Source organism: Bos indicus, chromosome 8 (genome assembly GCF_029378745.1).
Source record: "Bos indicus isolate NIAB-ARS_2022 breed Sahiwal x Tharparkar chromosome 8, NIAB-ARS_B.indTharparkar_mat_pri_1.0, whole genome shotgun sequence".
NCBI classification, from domain to species: domain Eukaryota; kingdom Metazoa; phylum Chordata; class Mammalia; order Artiodactyla; family Bovidae; genus Bos; species Bos indicus.
Genome location: NC_091767.1, coordinates 89,649,762 through 89,671,718, shown reverse-complemented (window position 1 = coordinate 89,671,718; position 21,957 = coordinate 89,649,762). Strand labels below are relative to the sequence as shown.

General features: G+C 43.5%; 1 protein-coding gene across 2 annotated transcripts in view; it reads left to right on the top strand.

The window, feature by feature from the left end:
• Nucleotides 1-11,353: 11,353 nt before the first annotated feature.
• SPIN1 (spindlin 1) overlaps nt 11,354-21,957 on the top strand; it is an 81,700-nt gene continuing 71,096 nt past the window's right edge. Inside the window, exon 1 of one of the 2 annotated variants that reach the window (XM_019966641.2) lies at nt 11,354-11,492. The gene's annotated coding sequence lies outside the window, so the exon portion shown is untranslated. Of the gene's footprint in view, nt 11,493-12,359; nt 14,416-21,957 lie in introns of those variants that run through there. The other variant, XM_070795193.1, reaches the window with a different exon arrangement.

The window sequence follows — 21,957 nt, the reverse complement described above, 5'->3', positions numbered from 1 at the left end:
GTCCGAGTGTGGTGCTTGGTTTCTCGAGTACTGGTTTCTTCAACAGGAGAAGTGGACAACAGAGGATGAGATGGTTGGATGGCATCACCAACTCTTTGGTGATGGAAATGAGTTTTGGCAAACTCTGGGAGATGATGAAGGACAGGGAAGCCTGGCATGCTGCAGTCCATGGGGTCACAAAGAGTCAGACACAACTGAGCAGCTGAACAACAGGATGCCAATGTCCATTGTATGTGTTCCAGACTTTGCTCAGTCCTCTGAATCATCCTCACACCCAGAGGAGGTGCGGAGGGACCCAGCACTTACACCAAGGCTGAAGTTGGCAGAAGACTCAGTCCTGAAGGCAAATTGTGAAAACCACTCAGGGTCATTGTTCACAAGCATGGTGGCTTCACAGATTAAATCGCTTCCATTTTATGCTAATTTTTTCTAATTTACAAAGCAGTGAGCTTTTATGCTCTTAAGGCAAATCTGGATAGGAGAAGAGGGGGTTGGGTTCTTTATTATAGCCTCCTAAGCAAGGACATCCTGTCCCATTACTTCATGGCAAATAGAGGGAGAAAAGGTGGAAGTGGTGACAGATTTCCTATTCTTGATCTCTAAAATCACTGCGGATGGTGATGGCAACCATGAAATCAGATTTGTTTCTTGGGAGGAAAGCTGTGACAAACCTAGACAGTGTGTTGAAAAGCAGAGACACTACTCTGCTGAAAAATGTCTGTATAGTCAAGGCTATGATCTTCCCAGTGGCCACGTATGGTTGTGAGAGCTGGATGGTAAAGAAGGGGAGCGCCAAAGAATTAATGCCTTCAAACTGTGGTGTTGGAGAAGACTCCTGAGAATCCCTTGCTGTCCTGAGCCAGCAAGGAGATCTAACCAGTCAGTCTTGAGGGAAATCAACTCTGAATACTCATTGGAAGGACCGATGCTGAAGCTGAAACTCCAGTATTTGGGTCATCTGATGCAAACAGTTGATCCATTGGAAAAGTCCCTGATGCTGGGAAAGATTGAGGGCGGAAAGAGAAGAGGGTGTCAGAGGATGAGAAGGCTGGATGGCATCACCAATGCAATGGACATGAACTTGGGCAAAACTTTAGGAGATGGTGAGGGCCAGAGAGGCCTGGCATGCTGCAGTCCATGGGATCTCAAAGAGTTAGACATGACTAAAGAGACTTATTGTGCATGCACACAAGCAAGGTGTACACCCTCAGAACAAGGAAAACTACACACAACACACACACAGCCAAAAGTGGACATTCATAAACACATATAGATCCAGAACAAGTGACCCCCAGGAAAGTTTGTCTTTGATTTCTAGAGAAGTCATCTGTGGATGATAGAATATTTAAACATGATAGAGAATGAAAGTGGAAGATTTTGACTATTTGACAATGTCAGCCACATTAAAAACATAGAAAAATATTTAAAGACAAAATCAAATTTATCTTTTCCAGTGCTTAAAGTTATATCTATAATTTTAAGTTTTTAAAGAACAAAAAATGTTTCTGAACATGAAAGGAGAAAGAATGCACTGTTTCAGTATAGGGAAGACCTTTCTAAACATGTGAAAATAAAGAAGCAATATAAGAAAAGAGTGACAAATTTGTTAACATAATTTTTTTTTTTTTTGACTATGGCATGTGGGATATTTGCTCCTGGATTAGAAGTTCTAACTACTGAACTGCCAGGGAAGTCCTCTACATGACATTTTTAAACTGACAAATTTCTTGACTGAAAAAATGTACAACCTAAAAGTTAACAATTGTATTGTATTTGGTGACTTCCTGAGGACTTATCCTGGGAAGCAGCCTCTCAGATAGGCAGTAGTGAGGATACACAGGAGTTTTTGCAACAAAAACCAGGTAGTAGAATTAAAGAAAACTAATTAAAGAAAGCCAGACATCTCAAGGTAGCACTTTTCTGTGTTCGTGAAGATGCAAGAGTCTGGGCTCATTGAAAGTGTTCCTTTTATGCACACCTTAATTTCTAGTATCCTGCTTTTCTCCATCCATCCTGAATTTCTTAATGGTGAACAATCCTGGGCAGCTGCAGTGGCTGAGGACTTGATGGCTACAACATCCATTATTTGCTGGTATATTGTTCCTTCCCCTAATGAAGGGTTGTTCAGTCACTAAGTTGTGTTTGACTTTGCATCCCCATGGACTGCAGCATGCCAGGCTTCCCTGTCCTTTACTATCTCTCAAAGTTTGCTCAAACGCATGTTCATTGAGTCGGTGATGCCATCCAACCATTCCATCTTCTGTTGCCCCCTTCTCCTCTTGCCCTCAATCTTTCCCAGCATCAAGGGCTTTTCCTGTGAGTCAGCTCTTGGCATCAGGTGACCAAAGTATTGGAGCTTAGCTTCAGCATCAGTCCTTTCAATGAATCTTTAGGATTGATTCGTTTGATCTCCTTTCTGTCCAAGGGACTCTCGAGAGTCTTCTGCAGCACCACAGTTCAAAAGCATAAATTCTTCAGCGCTTTCTTTATGGTCCAACTCTCACATCCCTGCATAACTATTGGAAAAAACATATTTTTATTTATATGGACCTTTGTCAGCAAAGTGGTGTCTGCTTTTTAATTGAAGGGAAACCTCACTAAAATAGATTTGGGAGGGCAGAAAGGGGAGCTCTCATACATGTACCCCTTGAAGTCAATAAGATCCCACTGGATGAGCAGGAGGAAGACAGATTTTCTTTTTGCCTGGCCATAGCTCAGACAACGAGAGACTGTCACAATTTAGCATATGTGCTGCCTAAGCGAGCACTTTCACAATTTAGCCAATGAAAAGTTACTATACCTTGAACTCCCAGTTTCCTTTAGTGGACTTTTTATTTACAACAGCCCATCCCAACTTTTCCTTCTTCTCAACAAAAACTTTCCTTTCTTTGCTGGACTTGCATGTGTCATAGTTGTATGTCTCAAATTGCACTTGTTTTCTAGTCCCAAATAGATTTGCTTCATTGGTAAAATAACTGGCTGTTTTATTGCCTTGGGCTAACAAAGCGTTTGCAGGGGGGAAAAATACTATAAACAAAATAAAAACCCAAATTAAAAAAATTGGGTAAAATTAAAAAAAAAATTGGGTAAAATTTTTGCTACACCTATAACAAAAGAGTAGTATTCTTCAATGTGCAGAGTTCCTACAAATAAGAAGAAAAATATAACAAAAATCCAAATAGAAGAATTCACCAAGGATATAGACAATTCACAAGAAATAAATATCAAATGATCTTTTTTTTTTCATTTTTGAACAGCTTTTCCTGAGATTAAATTCATTTACCAGATAATTTAACCATTTCAAGTGTAAAATTTCATGGTTTTAGTATATTCCCAAAGTTTTGATTCTATTATCATAATTACTTTTAGAACATTTTCATTACTCTCAAAAGAAACTCTGCACCCCTTAGTCATCACCCCTCAATCTTCCTATTCCCCAGCTCCAGGCAATAACTAATCTACTTTCTGTCTTTACAGATTTGCCTCTTTGGGACATTTCATATGTAGCATTGCTGCTGGGCTGCTAATTGCTTTAGTCATGTCCAACTTTTTGTTACCGTATGTACTGTAACCCACCAGGCTCCTCTGTCAATGAGAAGCCTGCACATTCAACTAGAGAGTAGTCTCTGTTCACTGCTACTAGAAAAGGTTTGTACTGCTCACTGCTACTTAAAACAATGAAGACCCAGTGCAGAGAGGGAAAAAAAAATTGAGAAGGGTGATTCCTCAAATTTTATTCTTCTTTTTCAGTATTGTTTCGGTTATTTTGGATCCCTTAAATTTGTACGCAAATTTTAGAAGCAGCTCTTAAAATTCTGCAAAACAGTCATCAGGATTTTGATAAGGGTTGCATTGAATCTGTATATCAGTTTGGAGAGTACTGCCATCTGTAAATACTCTTCCCATTTGTGAACACGAGATACTTGCAAACTTATCTAGTTCTTTATTTTGTGTGTGTGTGTGTAATAAAGTTTTATTAAAGTATAAAGGAGATAGAGAAAGCTTCTGATATAGGCATCAGAAGGGGGCAGAAAGAGTACCCACTTGCTAGTGTTAACAATGAAGTTATATAATCTAAAGAATGTCTGGAGGTTGTAAAAACCACACCAGACTTAAAATTTTTAAGATAACAGAATTAGCCAGAAGATTTAATCCAGAGACTGTCCTCAGGCAGGATACATTATTGTTATATAATCCTAAGGAATGTAGAGAAGGAAAAAAAGTTTGTCCTTTCTTCCTCCTTGAGAATTCCAGACCCCTCTCTCCTTGGGGACCCCTAGACTCCTTATCAATCTGCCTAGGAAATGACTCTCTCATTCCCACCCCCCCTTTTCTTTTAGGAGAATTATGTTGCCTAGGGAAAAGAGGCATCGTTCTCGTTCCATAACTGCTTCCGAGTTGCCAAGGGGCATTGTCCCTAAATTGGTGAGGCAACATATTCTCCTAATCCTCATACTGAGGATATCTGATCCAGGGGCCCCAAATAGTAGTTGGAGGAAGCTAGAGCAGTAGCAGGAGTTTGAGCAATCATTTGTAACTTAAAAGGTTTCATGCGGCTAGAAACAAATCTAGTTATACAGTTACAGATGCAGGCAACATAATCATTAAAACAAAATCAAAATTAAAAGTCACATTATGTCGATAGTTAAAGTGCAACGAGTTGCACCAGTCCATTTTAGGGTTGGTAGATGTCATCAGATGAAGAAGAGGCATCGCATGTGATTGTTGTCGAAGGTATTCACAGACTTGGAGAAAGTCTTTTCCTTGAAGTGGAGATGTCCACCTCCGGAAGCCTTCCACTGATGAAGAGGGGAGTGCTCCACAGACCCAGCAGTTAGACCGCCTTACTTGCTTCACACAGGGCCTGTCCATTCATTCACACAAGCACATGGTAGAGTTAGTAAAGCACAGCAGAAAACGTGTTCGCTAAGAGAACAAAGAACTAAAGCTCCAAGCATCCTTACCTTGTCCTGAAGGATCCTGGATGATCCCCCAAGATGAAAGGTTGTTGTTGAATCATGTGAAGACACTGGGATTCTTGGCCCCCGGAGGAGAAGAATTCAATCTGGGGCCAGAGACGAGGCTTGATCACTCAGAGCTTTTGTGTAATAAAGTTTTATTAAAGTATAAAGGAGATAGAGAAAGCTTCTGACATAGGCATCAGAAGGGGGCAGAAAGAGTACCCTTAGTTCTTTAATTTCTTTCATCGTTGTTTGGTAATTTTCAGAGTATAAACTTTGTACTTTTGTTAAATTCATTCCTAATTTATTCTTTTGAAATCTATAATAAAAGGAAATTGTTTTCTAAATTCCACTTTTGGTTTGCCCACTGCTACTGTATAGAAATGATTGATTTTTGTATATTGATTTTATATCCTACAACCTTGCTGAACTTGTTTATTACTTCCAATAGTTTTTAGTGGATTTCATAGGCTCAAATGACTTTTAAATATATGAAAAGCAAACAATCTCTCTTAAAATAAAATAAATGCAAACAAAAACTATCATGGGATATGGTTTTGTTCACCTACTGCACTGGTAAAGATCTAAAGTGTTCACATCATTATATGAATGTGGTACCTATTAATATTCATATTCTTTATTCAGCAATTTCTCTTCTAGGAGTATATCCAAGAGCAGCTATCTTCTAGTTCACGTGCAGTTTCCCTCAGTTCAGTTCAGTCACTCAGTCGTGTCCGACTTTTTGTGACCCCATGAATCGCAGCACGCCAGGCCTCCCTGTCCATCACCAACTCCCGGAGTTCACTCAAATTCATGTCTATCGAGTTGGTGATGCCATCCAGCCATCTCACCTTCTGTTGTCCCCTTCTCCTCCTGCCCCCAATCCCTCCCAGCATCAGAATCTTTTCCAATGAGTCAACTCTTCGCATGAGGTGGCCAAAGTATTGGAGTTTCAGCTTTGGCATCATTCCTTCCAAAGAACACCCAGGGCTGATCTCCTTTAGAATGGACTGGTTGGATCTCCTGGCAGTCCAAGGGACTCTCAAGAGTCTTCTCCAACACCACAGTTCAAAAGCATCAATTCTTTGGTGCTTAGCTTTCTTCACAGTCCAACTCTCACATTTACACATGACTACTGGAAAAACCATAGCCTTGACTAGACGAACCTTTGTTGGCAAAGTAATGTCTCTGTTTTTGAATATGCTATCTAGGTTGGTCATAACTTTCCAAGGAGTAAGCGTCTTTTAATTTCCTGGCTGCAGTCACCATCTGCAGTGATTTTGGAGCCCCCAAAAATAAAGTCTGACACTGTTTCCCCATCTATTTCCCATGAAGTGATGGGACTGGATGCCATGATCTTCATTTTCTGAATGCTGAGCTTTAAGCCAACTTTTTCACTCTCCACTTTCACTTTCATCAAGAGGCTTTTTAGTTCCTCTTCACTTTCTGCCATAAGGGTGGTGTCATCTGCATATCTGAGGTGATTGGTATTTCTCCCGGCAATCTTGATTCCAGCTTGTGCTTCTTCCAGCCCAGCATTTCTCATGATGTACTCTGCATAGAAGTTAAATAAGCAGGGTGACAACATACAGCCTTGACGTACTCCTTTTCCTATTTGGAACCAGTCTGTTGGTCCATGTCCAGTTCTAACTGTTGCTTCCTGACCTGCATATAGGTTTCTCAAGAGGCAGGTCAGGTGGTCTGGTATTCCCATCTCTTTCAGAATTCTCTACAGTTTATTGTGATCCACACAATCAAAGGGATGCATAAATAGTATTCAGGTGTCATGTGATATATAGGTATGTCATTATTTGATTCCATTTATATAAAGTTCAAAACCAGGCAAAACTAATCTGTTGAGAGAAATCAGCATGACAACATCATCATATCATTTAATTAAAACTTTTCAGGATATTTCTTTAAATCATAAGGAGTTCTTCCTTCTTAGACTAACCAAAATGCCACCATCATCCCCCTCTTCAATAATATAACTCCCCTCTATCATGGAGTTGGATGCTTGCTCTTTAAAAGTTATTATATTATCCTTTTCATAAGCACTGTATCCAGTTCAAATTCTGTCCCCCGAAATTATTACAGTAGCCTCCTACATGGTGTCCTTTATGTCATAATTCCCACTGTAAATTCTCTTCCAGATAGCACCTGATTGTTTTTAAAAAGTCACCCCACAAACCTGACTGAACATCTTCAATTATTTCCCATGGGATGGAGAAACTCGCTCACGTGTGCATAGGTCTGTATAGAGTTTCTGTTGAACCTTGATATAACTCTGTGAGTAGGTAAGAGTTTAAATTCCCCAGTATCTTGGCACTTGGGGCTCTTCCTAAACCCTATGTTAACAAAGCCACATGATCCAGTATTCAGACAAGTCATCTATTCATTTATAATAAATAGTTGTTGAACCCTTATAGTCCTCTGCAAGGTATAAAGGAAAACAGATATTGGCTCTGGCCTTTGGACTTTATAATGGGGTGGGTGGTGACTTAACAAGTCAGTTCAGTTTAGTTCAGTTGCTCAGTCGTGTTCGACTCTTTGCGACCCCATGAATCGCAGCATGCCAGGCCTCCCTGTCCATCACCAACTCCTGGAGTTAACTCAGACTCACGTCCATCGAGTCAGTGATGCCATCCAGCCATCTCATCCTCTGTCGTCCCCTTCTCCTCCTGCCCCCAATCCCTCCCAGCATCAGAGTCTTTTCCAATGAGTCAACTCTTCACATGAGGTGGCCAACAGTCACCTCATATGTAGGTAATTACAAGAGAATCAGTGCTACAAAGAAAAATAAACAAGGATGACAGTTAAAGAGAATAGAGGGCAATCTAATTGTGCAGGTGGTCAGAAGAGGCTTTTCTGAGAGGGTATCATTTTGAAGCATATATTTGGCTGCTGTGTAGAGAATGACCTGGAGAAAGGTGTGAATGAGCCAGGGAGGAAGCTGTATAGTTGACCAGATGGCCGAACTCTCCTCCTGCTGTTTTTTCTTGGAGTCATCCATTCAGTAAATATTTTTTCAGTACCATGTGATGTTCCCTTCATGAAGTGTAAACATTCTTGTGTATGTAGACATAGTGTCCCCTCCAGAGACAAATGCAGTGCCCTGTGCCTGATAGGGTCCAGTTGATATACCAGGTAGTGTGAAAGACTCTTCTGGTTCTCTTTTTCATCCAGCAGTGATAGTTTCAAACTGTTGGAAAGAAGCCTGGAAGGGGCATAGTACTCTAACTGATGATTTTCCTGTGGTTTCAGAAGCAAGTTAAGCCAAGAATGAGCATGGAAAGAGAGTACCTTTTGAAAAACAGGATTCTTGAGATGAAAGTGGTCCTCTTTGGTTCTTCAGGTCCCACTTCCAAAGAAAGAATATTGCAACAATCCGGCTCCCTCCCCACTAATAGGAAGACACTTTAGTGTGGGGTCTACTGAAGCTTCCTGGGAAGCAAGATGGCCAGACCTCTCTATTCAGAACGGGAAAGGAAGGGACTCACAGCCTTCTGGTTGAGGTTGTTGGGGCACCCAGTGGACTGCCTCCAAATGTGCTTCAATGGAACATTAATTATTTTGTTGAAGTTACTTACAGGTTTCCCAGGTGGTATTAGTGGTAAAGAACACACCTGACAATGAAGGAGACATAAGAGACTGGGGTTCAATCCCTGGGTTGGGAAGATCCCTTGGAGGAGGGCACAGCAACCCACACCAGTATTCTTGGCTGGAGAATCCCATGGACAGAGGGGCCTAGTGGGCTTCAGTCCATAGGGTCGCAAAGAGTCAGACCTGACTGAAGTGACTTAGCATGCATGCACAGTTACGTAAGAAAGAGTCAATGCAAGAGGGACACTCTGACCTTCCCCTCTGTCTCCTTAAAAATAGGAAAAAATCTCCCATGTGAAAATTGCTGAAACCATGCAACTCAGATTGGGACTTGAACTCAGTTTTAACTGAGATCACACACATGGTCTCAGGACTTAATGAAACTCAGGTTCTTGATGTCTCATCACAGAAAGAATTCAGTGAGAGACAAAGTGATGGATAAGAAGTGGATCTACTTAGAAACATTCCACTGACTTGTCAATTTTTACAGGGGTGGGTAATTTCATAAGCTAATGAGTGGGAGGAGTATTTTAGTTCTTTTGGGGAAGGGGTGGGGATTTCCAGGAATTGGAAATGCACTGTATGGTTCGCCCTTGAACTGTTATGGCGCCTGTGGGTATGTCATTTAGCTTGCTGATGTTACAGTGAGCATATACTGAAGCTCAAGGTCTAGTGGAAGTCAACTCATCTGCCATCTTGGACCTATTTGGTTGTGTCCTTGGGCTACCTCATTCTTTCAAAGGTTTCGGTACCTTTCTCAGGGTGGCTCAGCAGTAAAGAATTTGCCTCTGAAGGAAATGGCAACCCACTCCAGTATTCTTGCCTGGGACATCCCATGGACAGAGGAGTGTGGGGAGCAACAGTCCATGGAGGGTTGAAAAAGAGTCAGGCAGGACTGAGCGACTGAACAATAAATACCTTTCTTGTACCAGAAGGTACAGAGATCCTTATCACCAGAAACAAGGAAATCGGGCTGTAAAGCCTGTATAAACAAACCTTGTTAATTTAAAATTTACTATCCTAAGCCCAATTTCTGTTTAGATTTTTCACTAATTGTGCATCCCAACCCTATCTTGTCAACTCCTCACAAATTTATTTTTTGTCTAAAAAGTATAAAATCTGCCTGCTTTGGCCACCTCATAGATCCAATTTCTATGAGACCAATATGTGCATGCATTCAAATTTGTTTTTCTCCTGCTAATCTGTCTTGTGTCAATTTTGTCATTAGTCCACTGCATAAGAACTCAAGAGGGAAATTTCTCCCTTCCCACTACTGTCTGGGTTATAAACACTGAACATTGTGGAAAATTAATTTCCCGACGCTTTCTCCTTGGTAAGTACAGTGACACACTTTTGTATATCTGTATCTAAATTGGTCCTCTAGTTGGCCTGTGAACTTGCAGTTCTTGCCAAGTGTGTCATCTGAGATGAGCACTTTGTTTCAACAGGCACGTATCACTCTTACTTGGAAGAAAAAGGTGCCAGCAAAATCCCACAGAGCAATGCTAAGCGACAATTGGGCTGCAGGTTACTGTGTAGAGAGCGCTTTCCAATAATACGACTGTCATTTGACCCGACAACATTCGGGCAGGCGGTTTATTACGAAGCTTTTCGCATTCTAGGAACCACGTCCGCCAAGTGACTCTCTGGACGCCCGGGTGGTGGTGGGGTTGGGGAAGGGGCGGCACCGGGCCAGTGGGGGAGGGAACTGCTGGGAGAGAGTTGAGGGGGTATGAGGACGAGGGGAGAGGCGAGCGCCAGTCTTGGGACTGAAGCAGGTAGAGCTCCAGGATGGGGTGCGGGGTAGGGGGATTCAGACTCCGGGTACAGCCTGTGGGTATTGCACTCCAAAGGAGTCAAAACTGTTCCGGACTCTTCCTTCCTCTCCCCCTCTTCCTGCAAACAACCAACCTGACACGCAAAGGGCGTCTTGGGTGAAACAGAAGGCAAACAAGTTAGCGAGTGACCGTGAGAATGCCTGGCTCCTGACTTCTGCGGAAGGCCGAGCGAGTTGGCCAGTTTGTGGAGGGGGCGGAATACGGACAAGGAGGGAGTGCGTCGTCAAGTGCTGCAAAGCTCGTCCTCCCCCGCCACGTAGGGCAGGTGAATGGGCGAGACCCGAATTTCGGCCGCGGTGGCGCAGTGCGGCGGTGGGGCCCGATTGGGAAGCCCTCAGCGCTGAGTGCTGCGTTTCCTCGGCCACCACAGCTCTGTCAGCGGATGGCCGTGTCACTGTACTCCGCTTCTTCCAAAGGGGCGGCGCGTGCAACGCAGGTCGACTTGCTGCTTAAATTCAAGGACAGGGAGGATCAGTCAGTCGGTGAAAACCCTCCCACCCCGCGAAAACGAAACTTCTAAGGATGCCAGACTTCCGGCGCAATTCGCGCCGTCCCCGGCCGCCGGGCCTTTGGGCCCTTAATGCCGCCTCTTGGAGCGCAGCTGGGACCCAGCCAGGCCCCGCCCCCAGGTGAGAGCCGCGCCTGGCCCCTCCCAGCTGCCAGGCCCCACCCCGGCGCCAGGCCCTAGTCCGCTGTGCTAGGCTACCAGGTGAGTGGTGCCAGGCCCCTCCCTGCAGCACCACCAGGCCCCGCCCCACCTCCAGGCCCTCCTTTATTCGGTCCCGCCCCGCCGCCAGGTGAGCAGCCTCCAGCCGAGTCCTGCCGCCAGGCCCCGCCCTCTGTCCTCTAGGCCCCTCCCTCCAGCTGGAGCGCCTGCGCAATACGGCCCGTCGGGCCGGGGCCGGGCGGTGCTGCCGGTGCAGTCGGCGGACGCAGTGCGCGTGCGCCGTGCGGTCGGGGGCGGGCGGCGGCGGCCGCGGAGCGGAGCGGGGGCGGGGCGGCGCCGTCTGGCTCGGTCGGGCCGGGGCGGGATCGCGGCGCGGGACGGCAGGGCCCAAGGGCTGCAGACGGCGGCCTAGGAGGCCAGCAGGTGAGGCCTGTGCAGCGCCGGGGAGCGGGCGCCGCAGCGGGGCCGCGGGCGGGGCGCGTTGAGGGGCGGTGGCGCCCAGGGAGCAGCGGGCCGCGGCGCATTGTCCGGGCGGCGGGCGGCGCCTGTACAGCGCCCCCTGCCGGCCGGGCTTCGGGCGGGGGCCTCGGGCTCGGGCCGCGCGCCTTTGTTCGCCGCCCCCGCCAACATGGCCGCCGCCCCCGGCCCGGCCGGCCAGCCCCGCGCGCTTTGTTTGGGAGGCCTCGGCACTCGAGCGGGCGGGGGGCGCGGGGTGGCTGGGCCCGGGGAGGGGGGGCAATGCGGCGGGCGCTGGCGGGGGGGCGGGGCGGGTGAGTGTTGCATAACCCGGCCTGGGCGGGGGAGGAAGGAATGAGACCCTCGGGGCCTGAGGGGGCGGTGTAGGAGTCCCCTGGGGCGGGGGTGGGGGCTGGACCCCCGGGTGGTGGGAGGGGATGTCAGGGGGGAGGGGAACGGCCCTCGGGGCGTGGGAGGGGCTGGGGCGGAGGGTGGAAGGAGGTGGGGGTGGGAAGGAGGACTGGTCTCCGTAGCTCGAGGGGCGCTGGAACCGGACCACTGAAAGGGGAGGGGGTTCTCCAAGATCGGGACCCTCCGGAGGCCTGGCGTTGCTCTCCTACCCAGGGCTGTGTACCTACGACGGCGTAACCTCCCGGGTGGTTGCCGGGGTTCTGCAGCAGTGGGCTTGGCGGAGAAGGTGGTTTTTCGGGTATCTCGGTAACCCCCCCCTCAATTCCCCCGCCCCCTTGGCTGCTTGTCCACGCGCCCTGGGCAGCTCTGCGCGGGACTAGCCGACGGCGGGCGTTTCTGCACACGCACACTCAAACACACACACACACACACACACACACACACTTTTCTTTTTCATCACGAGTGACCTTGAGCGCATTCCGCAAGCATTTGCTGAGATTAATCGCACGGCGCGGAAACTGCGCAGTGCCTACGGTTGGCTCTGTTCATCTTTCCTGTTGGGGATGCGTTGTCGACTTTACCGGATTGAATTTTAGTGATGGCCTCAGCCATAAATGCCTAGAAATAAGCACCCCAAATCTGTTTACGCAGTTGCTTCACGCTTATTTGCTTTTTTTATGATTTGTGGGTTGGGATTCCTGGTTTTGGAGAGGGTTTTCCATGCATGTTGAAGTAGCAAATACAGATCTGCTGTACGTCAGAAAGCAACCCTCAGTACATTTAAGTGTTAAAGGATTGCGCTGTATAACCTGACTTCTGCCAAAGACGACATACCTCCCCAAATGCGAATTCCTATATAACTTCTGTTGGAATTTTCTGGAAGGAACTCTGCGGTCTGAAGGGATTGATGGAGAGTACAGTAATTGCTTTCTACATACCTTTGTTAGGAAATGAAAACTAAACCTGTACTTGAGGGTGTATATACCAGGACAGATTGAGTCTGTTAACGTTCTTAGAGGTTGTGAACTTTTAAGAGGCTGTGAAATTTCAGATGAGGGTCAAGTGAGATGAGGAAACTTCTGCCCTTCCCCCAATTCTTGGGTAAGAGGCAAATACCAAAAAATTGTAGCTAACAATTTATAGAACCTTTATCATCAGACTTGGTTTGTTGTTGAGCAGCTAAGTCGAGTCCGACTCTTTTTGTGACCTCCTGGACTAACCTACCAGGCCCCTGTGTTCATGGGATTTGACTTGATAATTGCATGCAAAGGTCGTTAAATGTTTGTCAGAGTCGTCGATAGTAGGTGTGTGTTTCTTGTGAGAAAATAGAATGTCTTTGAGTAGCAAAATGGTTACTTCAAAATTCTGAGAAATGAGTTAAGGAAAGAGACCTTCAGTCAATCTCTGTGATTAACTTAGAGTTTTTTTTTTTTTTTTTTTTAAGATTTTAGATGATCCCCAGAGTTTTGATAGTACTGTTTCTTTATTTACTAGTTTAGAACCCAGTCATAATATTTACTTTGTTTTGAGTATATATATGAAGCAGCGTTTAAGGTGGTATTCTTTGTGACACTCATGCTAAGAAATGCTACAGGAAAATCAAAGGAGTCTTTGGTCACCTTAGTTTGGGAAACAGTGCTATGTTCTTTTCCTTTTCCCCCAGGGTAACAATTCACAGTATCCGGTTAGTGGTGCTGAGAAATAATACCAACATTGTTTTCCATATTTGACCTTATATAGTTTGTTGTTTTTAGTGTAACATGTAGTAACACTCATGAAATCTAGGTAATGGCGAAATGTTGGTCATTGGTGTCCTTACAGGTAATGGTACCACTCTCATAAATCGTGGAGTGGGAGGTTGATGTGATTTTTGTTTGCCTGTGCATCCTGTGGGAAAGAGTACCTCAAATTTGACTCTTAACGGTATTGATATGATATAATTGAGCTATTAATTTGAAATCTTAACTAGAAGAAATTTAATTATGCAGTGTTCTCTCTTCCCAATGACTTATCTGGTTGTATACAGATAAACTCCATTGGCTGTACTCCTTAATTGTTAGCATTTTTTCCTCTGGTATGTTAGAAACACATAAAAATGATACTGCTGTTCTGGAAGAATTATGGTGGATTATTGCAGAGATTAAAAATAACAGTGTTGTTGGATATTTCTTTTGAATTAGCAGAATTCTAATTTGTTGAGAAAAATATATGTCATGGAAATACTCCCTTATATTTATTAGATGCTTAATTGTGTTTTTTTTTCTTTCCTTTGAACAAAAAGAAATTGGAAATGGGGAATCCATTGTGAAAAAGATGTGAGCTCTGGAGTTGGATGTGGAGATTGAATGGCCTTCAACTCTGAAGAGTCTGGGTTGAAATCCAACCCCACTCCTTACTGGTCCAAAGCCACATACCTGGTTGATCACATAGCCCTTCTAAGCGCTATTCCTCAACTGTAAACTGGGATGAAGCCTATCATGTAAGGCTATTACAGTAGTTAAATGAAATGGATGTGTAGAGTTCCCAGTACAGTTCTGAAATGCAGCAGCTGTGCCAGTCATTGTTGATTTCCTTCTTCTTCATGCTTTTGAACTTTGCTATAGTTACTAGCATTCTTTTTTCAACAATAGGTTGCTTAGTTGTGCTTGTCGTCTACTAAATTTTTAATTAAATCTTTATTGGGTGCTTATTTTTTGGCTTTAAAATTGCCATAAGTCAGATGTGGGCATGATACATGAAGATGTGCCCTTCGAGACCTTACAGCTTGGTAGGGAAGATACCCAGGCATATGGAGAGAAGGTGATGTTCCTGCAGGGTTAAGAATATAGGTTAGAGGAAAGCAGTCTAGATGAAGGAACAACAGGAGCGGAGTCATGATGAGTGTCAGACCATTGTCAGACCATTACAATCAAAAGTTTTCCTGTGTTATCTGTTATTCCCATGTGAGTGATTCCTAGGGCTTCTGGATATCATAAGTTCCCTGTAGGTATTGATCATACAACTGCTGACACACTTAAGTTTGACATGATCAGTCTGTCTAGGAATGAATTTGGGGCCAGATTTTAAATAATTGAACATATCACATTAAGGTGGTTGCTGTTTTATTCAGAGGGTGGTGGTGGTGGGCGGGTGCGGGGAGCCATTGAAAGACATTAAACCTTCTGAAAGATGGATTGAAGGAATCTACCAGTGTTCCATCTCAAGTTTACAAGAGTCTAACCTGTTGAATAAGGATAAAGTAATTTGAAGCAAAGGCAATTTGTCTGGAGACACTAAAATGTTAAATGTGTTGATTTTTTTTGGGGTGGGGAGCATCAATTCATCATAGATATTGTTTTATCCATATGTTGAGAGAGTAAATAAAGAGACTAATGAAATATTTGAATACCACTTGAAATGTTTTTAGATTGTAGTAATAAGAGGCAGGACAACTTTTTAAACTTAGATTATATTTGTTTGCTTATATTTGTTGTTCAGCTTGCTTATAGTTACATCCATATAACTTAGGTTTAATATTTGGTCCTGTCTGCAGATGATCTACATATTTATTTATAGATGGTCTATGTAATTACAGACATGTATGTCTATATGACCTCAGTTCAATTCAGTTCAGTTCCGTCGCTCAGTCCTGTCCATGAATCACAGCACGCCTCCCTGTCCATCACCAACTCCTGGAGTCCACCCAAACCCATGTCCATTGAGTCAGTGATGCCATCCAACCATCTCACCCTTTGTCGTCCCTTTCTCCTCCTGCCCCCAATCCCTCCCAACATCAGGGTCTTTTCCAATGAATCAACTCTTCGCATGAGGTAGCCAAAGTATTGGACTTTCAGCTTTAGCATCAGTCCTTCCAATGAACACCCAGGACTGATCTCCTTTAGGATGGACTGGTTGGATCTCCTTGCAGTCCAAGGGACTCTCAAGAGTCTTCTCCAACACCACAGTTCAAAAGCATCAACACCACAGTTCAAAAGCATCAATTCTTCGGCGCTCAGCTTTCTTCACAGTCCAACTCTCACATCCATACATGACCACTGGAAAAACCCTAGCCTTGACTAGACAGACCTTTGTTGGCAAAGTAATGTCTCTGCTTTTCTATATGCTATCTAGGTTGGTCATAACTTTGCTTCCAAGGAGTAAGCGTCTTTTAATTTCATGGCTGCAATCACCATCTGCAGTGATTTTGGAGCCCCCAAAATTAAAGTCTGACACTGTTTCCACTGTTTCCCCATCTATCTGCCATGAAGTGATGGAACCAGATGCCATAATCTTCATTTTCTGAATGTTGAGCTTTAAGCCAACTTTTTCACTCTCCTCTTTCACTTTCATCAAGAGGGTTTTTAGTTCCTCTTCACTTTCTGCCATAAGGGTGGTGTCATCTGCATATCTGCTGCTAATGCTAAGTTGCTTCAGTCGTGTCCGACTCTGCGACCCCATAGACGGTAGCCCAACAGGCTCCCCCGTCCCTGGAATTCTCCAGGCAAGAACACTGGAGTGGGTTGCCGTTGCCTTCTCCAGTGCATGAAAGTGAAAAGTGAAAGTGAAGTCGCTCAGTCGTTTCTGACTCTTTAGTGACCCCATGGACTGCAGCCCACCAGGCTCCTCTGTCCATGGGATTTTTCAGGCAAGAGTACTGGAGTGGGGTGCCATTGCCTTCTCCGGCATATCTGAGGTTATTGATATTTCTCCCGGCATTCTTGATTCCAGCTTGTACTTTTTCCAGCCCAGCGTTTCTCATGATGTACTCTGCATATAAGTTAAATAAGTAGTGTGACAGTATACAGCCTTGACGTACTCCTTTTCCTATTTGGAACCAGTCTGTTGTTCCATGTCCAGTTCTAACTGTTGCTTCCTGACCTGCATATAGGTTTCTCAAGAGGCAGGTCAGGTGGTCTGGTATTCCCATCTCTTTCAGAATTTTCCACAGTTTATTGTGATCCACACAGTCAAAGGCTTTGGCATAGTCAATAAAGCAGAAATAGGTGTTTTTCTGGAACTCTCTTGCTTTTTCAGTGATCCAGTGGATGTTGACCATTTAATCTCTGGTTCCTCTGCCTTTTCTAAAACCAGCTTAAACATCTGAAATTCCACAGTTCACGTACTGTTGAAGCCTGGCTTGGAGAATTTTGAGCATTACTTTGCTAGTGTGTGAGATGAGTGCAATTGTGTGGTAGTTTGAGCATTCTTTGGCATTGCCTTTCTTATGGATTGGAATGAAAACTGACCTTTTCCAGTCCTGTGGCCATTGCTGAGCTTTCCAAATTTGCTGGCATATTGAGTGCAGCACTTTCACAGCATCATCTTTCAGGATTTGAAATAGCTCAACTGGAATTCCATCACCTCCACTAGCCTTGTTCGTAGTGATGCTTTCTAAGGCCCACTTGACTTCCCATTCCAGCTTGTCTGGCTCTAGGTGAGTGATCATACCATCGTGATTATCTGGGTTGTGAAGCTCTTTTTTGTATAGTTCTTCTGTGTATTCTTGCCACCTTTTCTATCTTCTGCTTCTGTTAGGTCCATACCATTTCTGTACTTTATTGAGCCCATCTTTGCGTGAAATGTTCCCTTGGTATCTCTTATTTTCTTGAAGAGATCTCTTGTCTTTCCCCTTCTGTTGTTTTACTCTATTTCTTTGCATTGATCCCTGAGGAAGGCTTTCTTATCCCTCGCTATTCTTTGAAACTCTGCATTCAGATGCTTATATCTTTCCTTTTCTCCTTTGCTTTTTGCTTCTCTTTTCACAGCTATTTGTAAGCCCTCCCCAGACAGCCATTTTGCTTTTTTGCGTTTCTTTTTCATGGAGATGGTCTTGATCCTTGTCTCCTGTACAATGTCAGGAACCTCTGTCCATAGTTCATCAGGCACTCTGTCTATCAGATCTAGTCCCTTAAATCTATTTCTCACTTCACTGTATAATCATAAGGAATTTGATTTAGGTCATGCCTGAATGGCCTAGTGGTTTTCCCCGCTTTCTTCAATTTAAGTCTGTATGACCTACTTATCCATATATTAACTAATCATATCTAAATTAATATTCCTAGTATGAGTTTTAGGTCTTGACACAAGGCTAAGAATGTTCTTTTCCCTGTGTACAGGGTTGATTTGTTATTGTGTATTTCCTTTTGCTTTCTCTCCTTTAGGATCACTGTGGACCTATGGAATTTTATGTATTGTGTGTCTTAATCAAGTAGTCACCATTCTTTTTCCTCACCTTATCCTAGTTTGGTCATGGCTTGGTGCTTTCAAACTAGTTTCTTGCCTTGGATGTGACCCTGTTAACCTTTGAACTGTTTCTTGCTCATGTTACACGATGTCTGAGACTGACTTTATGCTTTTTCTGCCCAATATCTATCAACCAGTTCTTTCAGCTCTTCTTAGCAGGCAGTGGAGTTTAGATACCAAAATCTAGTGCTGTGTGTCCTTATTGCCTTTGAGATGCCCTTGCTGTCATTGGCCGGACTTGGGAAATACTAGTTTTGATTTTGTGTTGCTAGTTCCAGTTCACATTTAACTTCATAGGGTTTTTACTTTGGGTTTATCCTTCTCTAATGTTAAAAATTTGCATTCTTATCAACTTTAATTACTTTCCTTTATCCTACAGTATAACCATAATAGTTCGAAAACTTTTTAACAGTTGAATGATTGTAGGTTTTCTATTTTATTCCCTTTGTTTTAAAAATGTTTACATTCTGAATTATGGAATTATTTGAAGACATTTTCTTTCTGATTTTGTAATCAATTTGATTATTAGTTTGGTTTATTTGAATGAAATCCCTAACATTTAAGGATTGCTTTAATGTTTTTCTAAACGCATTTTTTTCAGTGTGTAAAACATTTATGTAGTTCCAGAGTCAAAGCTGCATTATAAAGGTGTGTTCACATTCTGCCTTCTTTTCCTATCTCTAAACTCTTCTCCTCATGCTCTATTTTTATTTCTGGTTTATTTTTCCACTTATTTTTGCAATGTAAGGAAACATTTTTTTACCTGCTTTTCTTAAAAAAAAGTTTGTATGTGCTTTTGTTTCCAAAAAGCTTGTATACACTGTTGTTTCTTCTTTTTTACCTAATGTATTCTGCAGATCACTTCATATACACTTCTATATTCTTGGTATGTACTCTTTTGTGCTTGTAGTTCATTTTCTAAATATATATATAATGTTTATATTCTGCTGCTGTTAAAAAATTATTGCAATGAATAACATTTGATATATTGTTTTGTATTTGATCAGGTATAGTCATCTCTGCCATTAGGGAGCCTGGCCCTTGTTCTTTCCCTCTTCCTGGAATGCTTTTCTGTCCAAATTTCAGTTCTTCTTAGTCTGCTTTCCTTGTCTCAAGCCTCACTTTCTGATGAAAGCTGTTTTAATGAAAGTGTTTGTAAATTTTATAATAAAGGTAGAATAGAGAATCTCAATATATCCATCACTTGCTTGCAGTAACCATCAATTTTCTGAAGATTTTGAAGTTTTTTCTTGACTTTCGTCAAGTCCTTACATTAGAGACATTGCTGTCCTTCCCAAGTGCTTATCAAAATTACAGGGTTACATTTGTTCACATGATTTAATGAGTTTTTGTTTTCTTAAAAAGGCTGAGCTTCATGAGAGCAGAGATTCTTAATTGTTTTTGTCCATCAATACTTTTCTGGTCCTTAGCTCAGTTCTTGGGTTCTGAGAGCTCACGTCCCCTGGGCCCTAGCTAGCATTGTCCAAAGGCAGATTGAGGCTGTGTGGTTAAATGTGTGGTTTTCTCTCCAGGAGTCTGTCAGATAGTCTTTTTCAGAGATCTCAGTTAATACAGTGTAGGAGCTGGCGATGCAGCTTGTGTGCCTCATGCTAGACTTGTAGTCCATAGGACAAGAATTTGAGAAAGAAAGGTGGAAGTGCCTTGGGGAAGAAGACAGACTGGAAGCCACAGCAAGACAGATGGAAAGCTGTGTCAGTTGTGTTGCTTCTGACACTGGTGTGTGGGCATCCAGAAAGAGCTGGGCCTTTGTCTTGGAGCTGACCACACACATTGGCTCAGGAGACAGAGACTCAGGGAGCCTGGGGGAAGGTAGAGAAGCTGTTGCAGCCTCGCATCAGTGAGGCAGATGGGGAGTTAGTGAGTGCAGATGTCCTGCCAGATGCGCCCTCCGTCTGTGGCATGGTAGTCTCTCTGTAGCCCACCCAGTCCTGAAGCAAATACAAGGGAAAGCCTGGGAATGCAGTTTAGCCTAGCCAAGTTAAAACATTACAAAGCAAAATGATGAGCTCAGGGTTTTAAATTCCCAGTGAGGGTTCCCATAAGAAACCTGAAAGTTTCTGTGCTGCCCTAAAACTGCAAATTGAATTCCCTGTTAGTAGGTGAGAACTTGGATTGGTTAGGAGTGGAATCCTGAAAATTGGATTAGAGACATATGGTCAGTTTCTGATTTAGCTGGAGATCTTGAAGACCTAAATTCTGTTGGGTTACCTTTGCCAGTAGAAGCAGCCTTTTCATCCCCTGTCTGAACTTAATCTCTGTTTGCCTGAAAAACCTGCATTTGGCTTCACCTAGAATCCTCCCAGAAGGCCCCAAAGGATGAGGTGCAAAGTGTGATTCATGAAGAGGTAGACCTACCCTCCAAGAGTTTGCCTGGGGAATAATTGTGGGAATGGATGTTAAGGGTGTGAGATGATCCTGGAGGGAATGTAAAGTTGGGTTAGGCCAAATTTATTGATGTGGACAGGACACTGAACTGGGATCTGTAAATGCTGTGGTGACAGTTCCATCTTGGGCTGTCAGGTCTGTTAAATGGTCTTTTTTATTTAGAAAATTAATCATTGGGTTATAATAGGTAATTTTTGGTGACTCTGGTATTTTTGTATAATCTTAAAAAGTTTTTCTTTAAATGGACTCAGTTCAATTCAGTTGCTCAGTTGTGTCTGACTCTTTGTGACCTCATGGACTGCAGCACGCCAGGCCTCCCTGTCCATCACTAACTCCCGGAGTTTACTCAAACTCATGTCCATTGAGTCGGTGATGCCATCCAACCATCTCACCCTCTGTCATCCCCTTCTCCCGCCTTCAACCATTCACAGCATCAGGGTCTTTTCAAACGAGTCAGTTCTTCACATCAGGTGGCCAAAGTATTGGAGTTTCAGCTTCAACATCAGTCCTTCCAATGAACACCCAGGACTGATCTCCTTTAGGATGGACTGGTTGGATCTTCTTGCAGTCCAAGGGACTCTCAAGAGTCTTCTCCAACCCCACAGTTCAAAAGCATCAATTCTTTGGTGCTCAGCTTTCTTTATAGTCCCAACTCTCACATCCATACATGATAACTGGAAAAACCATAGCTTTGACTAGATGGACCTTTGTTCGCAAAGTAATGTCTCTTCTTTTTAATATGCTATCTAGGTTGGTCATAACTTTTCTTCCAAGAAGTAAGCGTCTTTTAATTACATGGCTGCAGTCACCATCTGCAGTGATTTTGGAGCCCCCAAAAATAAAGTCTGACACTGTTGCTCTATTTGTTTGCCATCAAGTGATGGGACCGGATGCCATGATCTTAGTTTTCTGAATGTTAAGCTTTAAGCCAACTTTTTCACTCTCCTCTTTCACTTCATTAAGAGGCTCTTTAATTCTTCTTTACTTTCTGCCATAAGGGTGGTGTCATCTGCATATCTGAGGTTATTGATATTTCTCCTGGCAATCTTGATTCCAGCTTGTGCTTCCTCTAGCCCAGCATTTCTAATGATGTCCCTGCATATATGTTAAATAAGCAGGGTGACAGTATACAGCTTTGACATACTCCTTTTCCTATTTGGAATCAGTCTGTTGTTCCATGCCCATTTCTAACTGTTGCTTCCTGACCTGCATGCAGATTTTTCAAGAGGCAGGTCAGGTGGTCTGGTATTCCCATCTCTTTCAGAATTTTCTACAGTTTGTTGTGATCCACAAAGTCAAAGGCTTTGGCATAGTCAGTAAAGCAGAAATAGATGTTTATCTGGAACTCTCTTGCTTTTTCGATGATCCAGCGGATGTTGGCAATTTGATCTCT